The 13,859-nt window shown below is 46.1% G+C and overlaps 1 pseudogene across 1 annotated transcript in view; it reads right to left on the bottom strand.

Annotated features, from left to right (window-relative positions):
- LOC144106450 (salivary peroxidase/catechol oxidase-like) overlaps positions 1-13,492 on the bottom strand; it is a 75,000-nt pseudogene extending 61,508 nt beyond the window's left edge. The window contains exons 1-2 of the transcript XR_013308999.1: positions 13,338-13,492; positions 12,788-12,826 (exon numbers count right to left, since the gene is read on the bottom strand). The product of XR_013308999.1 is annotated as a salivary peroxidase/catechol oxidase-like (transcript). The remainder of the gene's footprint in view (positions 1-12,787; positions 12,827-13,337) is intronic.
- Positions 13,493-13,859: the final 367 nt, after the last annotated feature.

The following is a 13,859-nucleotide window of genomic DNA, read 5'->3' as shown; positions in this document are numbered from 1 at the left end:
TCAACTTTATACCTATGGGCCACATTTTTAAGACCATGAGACAGGCGATGCACATAGGGAAGGACTGCGAACTTTTTCCGTTTCTGTTCTTTCTGTGAAGACGGCAGCAATGTCGGCGCTTTAAGCTTTTTAATTATTTTATTGCAACCCAAAGTGATAAGCTCAGCTGGATATCCTGCTTCCTTTAGTCTCTTAGCCTGATTATCAAAGCTTTCTTGCAACTATGCAACGGACTATGCCAAGCACATGTCTACAGTGTTAGAAGCATTTAAAGCTAATGCAGGGGGTTTACAGTTCACCACTGAGGTACCGGTCGATAACCAGATACAATTTTTAGATTTATGTTTGACTGAGGGGAAGGGACACATGTGTTGGAATTACGCGCCACGTGCCAACAAACCGCTGCTGAACTATAAGTCACATCATTCTAAGGTAGTGAAATGTGGAATTGTTGTTTCATCCTTGTCATCTGCGTTGTCAAAATCTTGTCACCATGCTATGCAAGAAAGCTTTGATAATCAGGCTAAGAGACTAAAGGAAGCAGGATATCCAGCTGAGCTTATCACTTTGGGTTGCAATAAAATAATTAAAAAGCTTAAAGCGCCGACATTGCTGCCGTCTTCACAGAAAGAACAGAAACGGAAAAAGTTCGCAGTCCTTCCCTATGTGCATCGCCTGTCTCATGGTCTTAAAAATGTGGCCCATAGGTATAAAGTTGATGTGGTTTTTTCGGCCCCGAATAAGCTCAGTAAAATTTGCTCAGCAGTAGAAAATAAGTCCCGCAACCCCAAGAAATCTGTAACGTCCTGTGGTGTTAAGCACGCTAAATGTTTTGTGCCGTGCTCCAAAGGGGTAGTTTATAAAATCCCCCTATCCTGTGGTCAGATATACATTGGGCAAACGGGACGTTGTATTAACACACGACTCGGAGAACATCTCAATTCATTAGAATCTAATCGCTCCACCAATCTAGTTGATCATTGCCGAGAGTGTCAATCATGTTTTCCGTCCTTGCATTTTACTGACATTTTGTACAAACACCCCGACCAGTTGACCAGGGAAATTATCGAGGCGTATAACATGACAAAGAAACCAAGATTATGTGTCAGCCAACCATCCCTGCTCCTGCGTGACTGTGAGGTTGCATATCTGGACATCACATAGTAACACATGCGTTCTGATTTTGTGTTTTTTTCGTTTTCTGTTTCCTTTTATAAGTGTGCTTCCTGTGATTAAACTTTAGTTGAGAGTCAGCGCTTGTTCCTGTGTATTCTTCGTCTAGTCCCCGTGTGTTCGCGCTGTTTTTTTGCATTATATCTCCCATTTCAAATTGAATAAAAAAAGAAACACAACTGGTATATGGTTTATCGGGGTTTAACGTCCCAAAGCGACTCAAGCTACGAGAGACGCCGTAGTGAAGGGCTCCGGAAATTCCGACCACCTGGGGTTCTTTAACGTGCACTGACATCGCACAGCACACGGGCCTCTAGAATTTCGGCTCCATCGAAATTCGACCACTGCGGCCGGGATCGAACCCGCGTGTTTCGGGCCAGCAGCGGAGCACCATAACCACTCAGCCACCACGGCGGCTAGAACAACAGGTACATACGAAGGTTGTTGCATGGACAGATGAATGCTTAAAATCACACGCATTCAGACAAGAACAATTCAGGTAAGGTCTCCCTTACGTCGTGAGTGCCCCAAGGTTCCTTTTTGGCAAGTATTTTTCTTTTTGGTGTTGAATAGATTGCTTCAAGCATTCAGTTTCTGATTTTGCAAAATGAATGTTTCCTATATTGGGTGTGTATGGAAATGGATCGCATACAGTTGGTAATGACCTGAGTTGCGTTGAGCTACGGTGCCCAAAGCTCAGATTTAATTGAGTATTGCGTGTTTAGTATCAACTTGAAATGGATTTATGGGGTTTAAAGTCCCAAAGCAACTCCGGCTGAGGGATACCATATAGTGGAGGGCTCCGGATACATTCGACCACCTGGGGTTCCTTAACATGAATTGATATTTCACATTACGTGGGCCTCGAGCACTTCGCTTCTGTTGAAAAGTGACCGCCGGGGTTGGGTTCGAACCCGTCTTTAAGGTCAGCAGTAGAGTGCCTAAAATCCTTCAGCCACCGCGGCCGCACTGCGTGTAGGTGTCATTTACGTAAAAAATGCAGTTTCTTATTTATCAACATTTATGCTCAGAGAGTTCCTAAAGGGGTAATATGCGCGTAAGTATTTATAAATGCTTTTTTATCAACAACAGACATCTCGTTGATTTGGTTGATGTGGCTTAACGCCGCAGAGCGACTGAGGGTATGTAGTACATGAACTGTTCACGTAGTGATGAAATTGATTACACCGCGAGATCTATCAGTTTCCGATTACCTAATCTCAGGAACATGCAAAGAGGAGCATGAGGCCGCATATCACGCTCATGTGACGCCCGTTCTCGGGTGTCGGTGCACTGTGTGGGATTTGATTTACCATGTTCATTTAGATTGAGATGGAATCGCGGAATTCCAGCATGCCGCTGCACCCCGCACCCCCCGAGTCGTCCTACAGAGGTAGGATAACTTTCTGAGGCCTGAGTATTAAAGAGGGAATTTGGCAGGGCTTTATTAAGAAAGAAAAAATCCACGTAAAAGAAAGTAATAAACCTTAAGACACAAACATATATAGCTTATAGTTTCTTACTCCACTCATAACTACAAAATAGAAATCTGTGTGCCAAAATTTCTTGATTGGAAGCGTTAGCAGTCTTCTTGAAGAGACCACAGCAACTAAGTTAGGCCACACGCCTCCAGAAAAGCCGTACAGGCGTTTTGAAAATTTACCTGTTTGTACAGGTCATTAAAGAATAGAGCGGTTTGCTTGCTGCAGTGGCACGTGCGCCGCAACACTCCGAGTGAAGTTTACAAAACATTTTGCTTGCCGTAATAATGCCCACGGGTCTAGGCTTGTTTTGGTATAAAGAATTAAAACCAAAGAAATCGTAATACTCATTGTCAATGATATGTTTCAAGTGTTTCTTTTATTAGCTTACGTAAATCTTTATTTGTAACACAAAATATATGCATCTATGTTTTCGCAGTGCTTATTCCATGCACCGCCCTTCCGCGTGTTTGCTTCTCATTTTTCTATCTTTTGCTTGCTGAATTGGTCCTGTCGAGCTAGCTTTGTTGGTGATTTACCTTTTTGTTATCTTCTTTAAAATGTATTTGTTCATGAATACCCGTCCTGTTTCACATAGAACAACTTAACCTGAACGCTGATCATGTAGAATAAACGAACCATCAGCTTACTGAAACTATACCCTTCAAAGCGCACAGCCGAATAATTCTTATGACAGTCATGCTCACAGCAAAGAATAGCCAGAAGTCTACCTAACTTCTTAGAGAGACTGTGACCAAGTAGCAGTTAGCAGCGCAAGGCAGTGCATGATCAATGTGCTGACGTCTGTTATTCGTGTCCCATCTGCTGTAATCTTCTGCTCGCTTGTTTTCCTTGGCGGCGTCATGACACTGTTAAGGGCACTTAATTGCCCTTGTAAGCACTGAGCAGTAGGGCCCACGCGTGAGCGAGTTAGCGCACGTGAGGCACCAGGAGCTTTAAAATTTACTGGGTGTATTTCTGAAGGAGACCCGATGCGGTGGCCCAGGTTCGAACCCGACCGCGGCGGCTGCGTTTTTATGGAGGAAAAACGCTAAGGCGCCCGTGTGCTGTGCGATGTCAGTGCACGTTAAAGATCCCCAGGTGGTCAAAATTATTCCGGAGCCCTCCACTACGGCACCTCTTTCTCCCTTTCTTCTTTCATTCCCATCTTTATCCCTTCTCTTACGGCGCGGTTTAGGTGTCCGCCGACATATGAGACAGATACTGCGCCATTTTCTTTCCCCCAAAAAAGAAATATTATTATTATTATTTCTGAAGGCATCTTATTTTGTCTATAGGTGAGCCGAGAACGTTAGGTGATATTCCATCTAGTTCATGTAAGTTTCTTGGGTTATGCGGTTCAACGCCGCAGAGCTATTCAGGCTATGAGGGGCATCGTAGTGAAGGGCTGCGAATTATTTCGAGCGCCTGGGGTTCTTTAACGTGCGCTGACAACCCACAGTGCACGAGCCTACGGATTTTCCCTCCATCCAAACGTGACCGCCGTGTTAACGGTCGAGCCCGAGTATTTCGTGTCATCAGCCGAGCACTGTAATCGTACTGCCACTGCGGCGGCTAACTATGCTGTCGAGTAGGATTGATAAAGAAACAATCAAATAAAATAATAAATAAAGATCAGGTTCTTAGACGGGTACGTTTGCCTCGGAAACGGTGCTGTGAGACTTGAGCCTACCCTCACGCTTTGCGCAGGCTTTGCGGCACCCTGCGCTACCTGCCTTCCTCTTTACCAAACATAAAGACCTCATGGAATCACCGTGTGAAGGGACTGTAATTTGGAGACAAGGAAGACGAGACAGAGCCGCGGCCGGCAATGGGCCTATTACAGATATGATACCGGTAGCGTTCCGCGGTGCCTGCAAGTTTTGGCCACCAGCGCATGCCGGCGCCACTACATCAAAGAGTTGCGCTGCGCTACCACGCCAGCCGACTAATACGGAAGTTTTCGCTCGCGGATTTTTCCCTGCTGCCAACGGCGACAACACTGCAGTTTCTGTGGCACGGTAACCTAAAGCAATTGATTAATAAATCATGTTGTCCCTGTGAAAGAAAAGCCCCACAAAGGCTGCATCTATCGCAGCTTGTTGGCTGCCTTAAAGGTAAGCTTGAGTTAGGACGCAAACATGTGCCCAGTAGAAGCGGACATTATCATCACCATGAAACTAACTCCGTCCACTGCAAGGAAAATGGATCTCCCATATCTCTCCAATTACCCTGTCCTTTGCCAGCTGCGGCCACCGTATCCCCGCGAACTTCCTGATCTCATCCGCCCACCTCACTTTCTGTCGCCTCCTGCTACGGTTGCCGTCTCTTGGAATCCACTCCGTTACCTTTACGGACTATCAGTTATCATGCCGTCGCAATACATGCCGTGCCCAAGCCCACTTCTTCCCCTTGATTTCGACGTGGATATCATTAACCCGCGTTTGTTCCCTGACCCACTCTGCCCACTTCCTGTCGCTTAACGTTACACACATCATTTTCCTTTCCATTTCTCGCTTCATTCTCCTACAGTTCAGTTGAAGCTTTTTGGTTAGCCTCCACGTTTCGGCCCCATAGGTGAATACCGGTAAGATAGAGGTGTTATATTCTTCTCTCTTGAGGCATATTGGTCAACTGTCATTCATGATTGGAGAGAACCTGACAAATACGCTCCGCCCCATTCTGCAGAGTACAATAAAAGTAGTTGTACAAAAGGCATGGAAGCAGGAAACCTCACCCCTTGTCCTGGTCATGTTTATTCAACTTATTGGATTTTGCGAGAGAATCTTCGCAGGACTTTCGACCAGAAACTTGGTATTACTCTACTAAACGACAATGTTCGAGTGGAATAATCGGAACCGTTCTGGATCTTCGCTAAGAGCGTACGTATTGATACGTTTTCGCTTTGCGTTATATTTCTGTGGCGGACGGAATGCCGTGCGGCGTGTAGCGTTACAAACCAAATAGCGCCCAGATTCACTAAAATATGGTTTCATTTAAAGTTGTGTCTAACACATAGAGACCCGAGTAACAAACTTGAGTGAGCACGAATTGACAGCTGCCTCTGGTACAGTAATTCTAAAGTACGGCGACGAACCTTCGTCCTTTTCGGCTGATGATCAGTTTTGCCGACAGCACTCGAAGCCACTGTGTGTTGTGGTTATTTACGAGTGGCGTAGGTCTCGATATACTCTCACATCGTGCGCGGAACTTCATTATCCAATACACAATGCTTACTTCTCACGCGTCAACAAGCTACGTAGCACCCAGGAGGGTGCGGTGAATGACCCTAAAGCCTGTGCACATCATGAGCTACAAAGCAGTCAGCTTAACACAGAACCTGGTAGGCGCCTGCTTGGGCACAAACTTATAAAACGCATCGATGAGCACTGCAGTCGAAAGTGGAGCTACCTTCCGAACCGCCGTTTTCAAAGAGGAGGAGAGACCGTTTTCTACCTTGGATTTCATTCCTAAAAAGCCGACTAAGCTTTCAGGTATTGCGACGTTAGTTCCCGTACGATGGCGCCCGCGCTCTGCTTTGTTGCCAGCTGTTTTTGCGAGGTGAGCGCGTGTTCGTTCCCTCTGTAGATAAGCGCACTTTCGCTTTCCGTGTCGGATCCGCCCTTCTCCCGCATTGCTACACCTGTTTCCGGTGGTTGAGAAGCGTGGCCTTGAGCAAAATGCTCGCGGGGAAAATGTTCGTTCGAGTGGGTGACAGAGCTTGAAATGGATCTGAGTTACGACAGAATGCTGGAACATTTATCCAGAAAAGCATACGCGAGTACTCCTTGAATTGAGGCTCTGCGTGTTGCAGTCTAGAGTCAAGCTCGCGTTAATTTAAAGTGAGCACACCGAAAGACGGGCTCTTCCTAAATTGCGTCAAATTGGGTCGGAACCCATACACGCAATTCTCTAAGATGTTTTTCCAACTCAAACTTTGTGACGCCAGCAAGCATCGAAAGTTAAGGCGGTTAAGGGGGTTAAGAAGGTTAAGGCGGTCGCCTGCTTTACCGGAGTACCCAGATTCGAACCCAACCGCGGCGGCCGCGTTTCGATGGATGCAAACCGTAAAAGGCGCCCACGTGCTGATCGATTTCAGAGCAGGTTATAGATCCCCAGGTGGTTAAAATTATTCTAGAGCCCTCCATTACGGCACCTCTTTTACATGATAGCGTATGCAGATTGGTTCGGCCGAAAAGGCGACAGCGTAGTAGTCAGCACTGCGTGCCGGAAATAATCAGGGGCTTAGTAAGAAAGATTTTATCATGGTAATTTGTACTTCTAGCGATTTACGATTGATTGGCGTATGACAGGCGATGACGAGTTAAGGAAATCACTATAATTAGTTCAATAACTAAAGAAACGAAAAAATGAAAATTGGAAAAAGAGGGTTCAAAGGTGTCAACTTTCTCTGAATGAAAAGCGAATGCTTGGTTATGCCAATTACGAAAAATTGAAGTGTGTAATTGACCATTTAATTAATTGAAACAATTGAAGAAATGTGAAGTGCGTTTTAAATTGGGAAACTGCTCAGAATGGATAGGCTAATCCACTACGCTATCGCGTCATACCCTTATGCGGAGCTCTCCAATTATCTTGCTTTCTTATTTAATTTACTCCTTTATCCCTTCCCTTACGGCGCGGTTCTTGTGCCCACTGAGATATGCGAGAAATTTACTGCGTCATTTCCTTTCCTCAAAAGACAATTCTAAATTTTTCTTATGCTCTGTTGGTTTTGAGAAAAGGAAAGGCGCACAACTTCCTCAATTTGCAGATGGACAAAACCTCCACCTTGCAGTGCGAGTGAGGCAGCTGTTCCCCTAGTGAGTCAGTTATGCGCCTATCCTTTCGTACAATTCAGTGAATAATACAACACTGGGAGCTAAACAGCTTCACGCAAGCGGACGCTGGAGTATGCGAAGTGTTCCGACAAACCTAGCCATGCGTGGACTACCGTAGAGGCTAGACCGTATCCAAGGCACTGTGCACGCTATACACACGGGTGACATTAGGATCTGAAGCTGCAGCGGGAATGCAGGGGAAATACAAGACCGCCTTCAGGAAGCAGCGAACGCCTTGCGTCACTTTGCGGCGAGGCATAGTTTAGCGCGCTGTCCCGAGAAATCCGAGTTACTCCTGATCGACCGTGGCAAGAAACAGAAGAAGACACTTTTACCGTCCCCTCTATTTGTCGCTGTTACGATCCAGGGTATGAGCATTTCCACCAAAAAAGAAATCAAGATCATGGGAGCCGTCACACCTAGCGGCAACACTAACAGCACATAGATCAGACAGCACCAAGCCTATTCCGAGCAAGTCCTAGAATGTTACGCCGGGTAACCAAGAAAAGACTTTTCTAAGAATGAAGGAGGCCCTACCCTAATATTAGTTCAGGCTTTCATTCTTTCTAAGCTGGCGTATGCCACCCTGTACTTGCAGCTTAGCTAGAAGGAAAAAGACCAACTTGACGTTTTTATGCGAAAGGCAGTAAAGACGGTGCTGGGACTCGTTTTATGCACATCCACGGAGCGCCTATTACAGCTGGAGTTCTATAATACAATAGAGGAACTAAATGAGGCCCACCGTGTCAACCAAACTGTCAGGCTCTCAACATCTAAGCCTTTCAGGAAAATATTACAGAACCTGATAATCAGTCCACCCCGGGAAGTCGCCGAAAAGATCGACGTGCGCATGCAGTTGAGATCACACATAACGACCCACCCCGTACAAAAGCGCATGAATTTGGAACACAGCAGAGGACGTAGACTAGCCAGAGCTAGACATCTCTCTAAGCGGTGGGATGAAAGCAAGGACACGATCTACGTCCACGCCGCTGGACCCGTTAACGGGACAGCGACAACTGCAGCAGTTTCTTCCCGGGTGGGCGGGGGGGGGGGGGTGTTATAATCGCAAGCAGCCTTATCCAAGCGGTGTAGACCCTATTAGCTGAAGAAGCAGTTATTGCACTAACGATATCCAACAACAGCGAGGCAACGGCTGTTCCCGACTCACAAGCAGTTGTACGCAATCACCTCAGTGGTCGGGTTCGCGCTACTTGTTGGAAAATTTTAGAAACGTCTCCTCCCTCGAACGTCCTGATCTTCTGGACGCCAGGGCACCTCTCAACGACGGGCAATGAGGCGGCCAACATAGCAGTTAAGCTGTCCTCCTTCGAGCATCTGCGATGCAGCCTCTCTGAAACTGTTACCCGCTCACCCTCACCAAGCTGCGCAGAAATTAAAGAAGCACTAAAAAATCGTAAGAAGGAAATATCCTCTTCCTCACAAAACCGATAGAAAATTTGAAGAGCACATAACAAGGCGACTACAAGTTAATACTCAGACCAGTCCCTACTTAATGAGTAAATGGTACCAAAACACATACGTGTCGTCCTGGCACTTCTGTCCAGTAATTGGCACACTCTTTCACACAGTTTGGGAATGCCAAGAAAATCCTGACTTTTGACACAAATCCTTATCAAACATTTGAGCGCTGGGCGGCCACCCTTCATAGCACAGTCCTCTCGACCAGAAATCATTGGTTAAGAGGAGACGGATTGTGATGGCGACCAATGGGTTCTCCTACTGAACCCAGCCAGTATTTACGTTCGTAAAATGTTTTTCCCTTCTCCAAGGAAGCGATCGAACCGAAGACCACAAGCGGAAGAAGGCCGAATAAATCTAGAGGAGAATGCGTTGCTCAGCTAGCAAGCGGAGACATAACCCGGACAGTGAGCTGGGCCGTAGAGGTCGCCCGGAAGCACGAAGTTTCCGCCACCTGACGCCGTCCTGAGGGTACACGCTGGATATCTGAAAATAAACCTTAACTCCTCAAGCTTCTTGCCTTTATAAAAATAAGTTTTATCACCATCATGCACGTGAGCATGAAGACGCCATAATTGGCCTGCGAGACGCCCAACCGGGCAGTAGGCTAATAATAATAATAATAATAATAATAATAATAATTGGTTTTTGGGGAAAGGAAATGGCGCAGTATCTGTCTCATATATCTTTGGACACCTGAACCGCGCCGTAAGGGAAGGGATAAGAGAGGGAGTGAAAGAAGAAAGGAAGAATTAGGTGCCGTAGTGGAGGGCTCCGGGATAATTTCGACCACCTGGGGATCTTTAACGTGCACTGACATCGCACAGCACACGGGCGCCTTAGCGTTTTTCCTCCATAAAAACGCAGCCGCCGCGGTCGGGTTCGAACCCGGGAACTCCGGATCAGTAGTCGAGCGCCCTAACCACTGAGCCACCGCGGCGGGGCGCAGTAGGCTATGAAACGTCAAAATGGGCATGCAACTTCAGTCCTCTGGACCACTAATGCTAATTAGCTCTTGCTGAATAATGCGCTAAGTCGGTAAGCTGAGATCTAGCCATTTTTTTCGCATTTAATTAAGTTATTCCCGTTCAACAGTGATTGATTCTCTTTTAAAGTTTAACAAACGTCAACGTTTTTACGACATGCCGCTTTTAGTGGTTGATCGTTTGCAAAAGCGAATATGTGTGAACGTTGTTAAAGGAGCGCTTTAAATGGGACATAGAAGGCAATGTTAAATGAAAAATTCAAAATTTGGTTTTGGAAAACGCGGTATGGCACTGGAAGCAATCTTGCTTTCACTTTAAATTATTATTTTGTTTTCACTTTCGAAAGTCAAGGGTGGAAACACGCCGCCGTCTTACTTGTGCGCTGCAAACTGATTTCCACTACTGGAACCTTCGCTACCCTCTTATATCGCGCAGTGCACCGAAACTTCGTTTTCTGTTACAAAACTGCAGCCACCCGTTAGCTGTTAAAGTAGGAGTGGATCGAGTGTGAGGTGCTTATGTAAGCAGGCGTGTGCGTGGTATACGTTGAGGTATGACGTAGTGATTGATCTTTTCACTTCGTGCTCTGTAGACGCTCGACACAGGATTAAGGCTGCCGTGGCGGGCGAGCATCTTTTACGAAGTACTCAGGCACCTGTTAGAAGGGCTCTGTTTGCAAAGCTTATTTTGTGCGCTGGAGCACTTTCCTGTCACTTGGGCACAAGACATAAATAGGCGATGACCGGCGGATTGAACTGTTGTGGTTTACTATTTAAGACCGCAGGTCGCGATGCCTCCTCACAACATTTAGCAAATGCCCGCGTAAACGCTTCATTTTATCTTGCATTACTGCCAGCTGCCTTTTAGATGCCAAAGTAGTTGTATGTGTAAACAAGCTCGTGCGTAGTATTCATGGAGTTATGAAGCAAAATAAACAGAAAAAAGATAAAACAAAATACATCAATAGCGGCGCCTGTGCACCGTTCTAGTCTCTTGTGGCTTTGCCAAGGGAGATAAGGGATTGCCGCAATGATTCACACGAAAAAAAGCGAAATCACGCAAAATGCAATCAAAAACAAGGAAGCTAAGCAAGCAATAATACTTCCAGGGAAGCTGGATAAGCCACCTCTGAGGACAGCTTGTTGGATTCGAAATAATTTTAGGAAAAAAAAATGTTGATATGCTGTCATTCAGCACTGGGGCATTGGACGTTTTCTGCTCTGTTTTCTTTGAGTGGGTCTGCTGGTAACGTACTGCATGCAGGCAGTAAAATCAAGTTTGGTATTGCTGTTAATTATAATACAGAGTAAATTGGATTGGTTGGCTTTGCGACGCTAATCGATCTGTGAAAGGCCCGATAGCCTAACAAGACTGATATCTGAGACGTGTCTTGTGTAGGCGTTGTAGGTAAATTGGAGAGCTTGCTGTTGCACTCCCTCGATATGGCGGATCCCGGTTTTAATATTGCGAGTCTCACTGGAGGAAACGACCGCAACAAAGAAAATACAGAAGGGTTGAAATGCGGGCCAGTTGGTTCATAGTAACTTGAAAAAAAAACATTCACAAAATACAAAGGACAAGAGAAGGAGTGTACACGCCACAACGACTGGACTGTCAACTGAGATTTATTAGACAAAAACATAGTCTCAGCAAGGCCAGCAGAGCATGCGCAACCGCCGTATCACAACTCACAGCGCATAGGGCACACAAGATACACCTCTACCGTGACCGGCCTAAAAAAGCAAATTCCTTTTCGAGTAAGCGCACCGAAGTTGTGCTAATGCAATCTTGGCCTGTCAAACTGATATGGTAAGCCTCCAAGATTTCTCGCTCTTGCTTACCCCTGCCTCTACCAAGAATCGTTACGTTGCTGAACAGTGGATAACGCCCACATTCATTGCAATGGCGAGGCAAGTTGGCCCCGTCATCGGACCCCAGTGAGGAGTGGTGCTCACGCAACCGGTCATTAATACATCGACCTGTTTGGCCTATGTATACTCTTTCGCATGTGAGGGGGAACTTGTACACGACCTGAGCGACACACGAAGTGAAGCGGTTCTCGTGCTGCGTTGTACAAACGTAGTTCCTTTCCCTGCCTCGAGAAATGCGCGAGCACAGACCCGAAAGCTTGCAAGGGGCAGAAAACACCACACTCACTCCCTGCCTGGCGGCCACTTTTTTGATGCCGTGGCTCACTTTATGCACGTACGGCATGACCTCGAACGTTTGGCGTTCAGTTGCTCCACCATCAGCCGGCTCCGTCCGTTCTTTCTTGAGCTTCTGATGCAGCGATTCAGCCACTACTTTCAAAAGACTTAATCGAAAAGGAATTTGCTTTTTTAGGCCGGTCACGGTAGAGGTGTATCTTGTGTGCACTATGCGCTGTGAGTTGTGATACGGCGGTTGCGCATGCTTTGCTGGCCTTGCTGGGACTATGTTTTTGTCTAATAAATCTCAGTTGACAGTCCAGTCGTTGTGGCGTGTACACTCCTTCTCTTGTCCTTTGTCTTTTGTGACTGGTTTTTTCAAGTTAAGAGAAAATAGAGCAAACTTGCTCACCAAAGTATGTTATGTATTGGACGATGCTTGCTGGTTCATATCATATCTTCACTTATTCGGAGTTAAATGACTAATTAGCTTGAATAACGGAGCAGCTGGCCATGGCAAGCTGTCAAGAACTTCGAAGCATTAAACTGTGTGTTATATGCGCAATGGTTAGTCATGAAGAACAGAGCCACGCTGCAACAGGGAAACATTGATTCTGCTCGCAACAAACGCAAGCCAGAAAAGTGTAGCCAGAAACTGCCCCGAAATCACGGCTTACCTGAAGTCCATGTCAGTCGTCCAGGCTAGAACAGTCGAACTGTGAAATGCGACACAGCAGGTTTTTTGAGCAGGCAAAACTGAATATGACGATGAATTCTCAGTCAGCTGCGAACGCCTGTTTCGTAGCCTCTGATAAGCACTAAAGAATATTATCAATGCTGGAACACAAAACATTCATTTCGACAGGATGTCCTCGATAGAAGGGCTTACCACTGCGCCGCTGTGAACAGGTTACATTGCGATAAGCTCTTTTAATGAGCCGTGTTCTTGTGGGACCTATCCCCTCTTTTGTCAAAGTTTAGCATGAGCACGTAGTTTTAAGCGCATTCCTACCAGTCCTGACCTGAAAAGGCGGCCGCTTTATAATGATATAAAGGAGAGCGTCATCCGTTCGTTTTTTCTAAATCTTACCCGAAGCCATTGCAATTTAATATAAATGAGCATAAATAAAACACGCTACTCAAAGTAAACTACAAACGCTAGCTGGCTGATTCCACCATGCCGATAAACCGAGAGTGGTTTTGCAGAGGTTATGGAATTGTACTCACCGCTTACGCACAGCGCAGAAAGATCGAACGATGGGTGCAGAAAGATCATTTGTTTCAGCCGCAGTATATATGCTCTGTTCATCAAACCCCGTGACCACGGCCAGGCTTGCTTCTTTTTGCTCAGCGCAGTATGGACACGAACCGCACAAGTGCGAGTGACAGAGTCCATTAGCTCGGCTGTCGCAAGTACAGGTGCGGGTATGGTCACACGTGTACTCCATGGTGAGAGTGACGACCTGCGACAGCTGCGGGGGAAAATAATATGAATTTATTTTAACAGGGCGATGCAACAGGCAGCGTAGAAGCAAATCGACATTTTCTAATCGAAGGACATTCAGCGTGTGCGCACAAAGATTCCTGTTGGCGTCATAGGCTAATGTGGGGATTCAGTGAGATTAAGTTTTACTTTGGAGAAGAATTTATCCTCTTCTTATTTGCCAATTTTATCAATGGACGATTTCAGCAACCATATCCAGCAGCACTGCACTGTAGGGATTTAGTGAAAACATGGCAAAGAATATT

Source organism: Amblyomma americanum, chromosome 10 (assembly GCF_052857255.1).
Source record: "Amblyomma americanum isolate KBUSLIRL-KWMA chromosome 10, ASM5285725v1, whole genome shotgun sequence".
Taxonomy (NCBI): Eukaryota; Metazoa; Arthropoda; class Arachnida; order Ixodida; family Ixodidae; genus Amblyomma; species Amblyomma americanum.
Note: the sequence above shows the minus strand (reverse complement) of the source record. Positions and strands in the feature narration are given on the sequence as shown.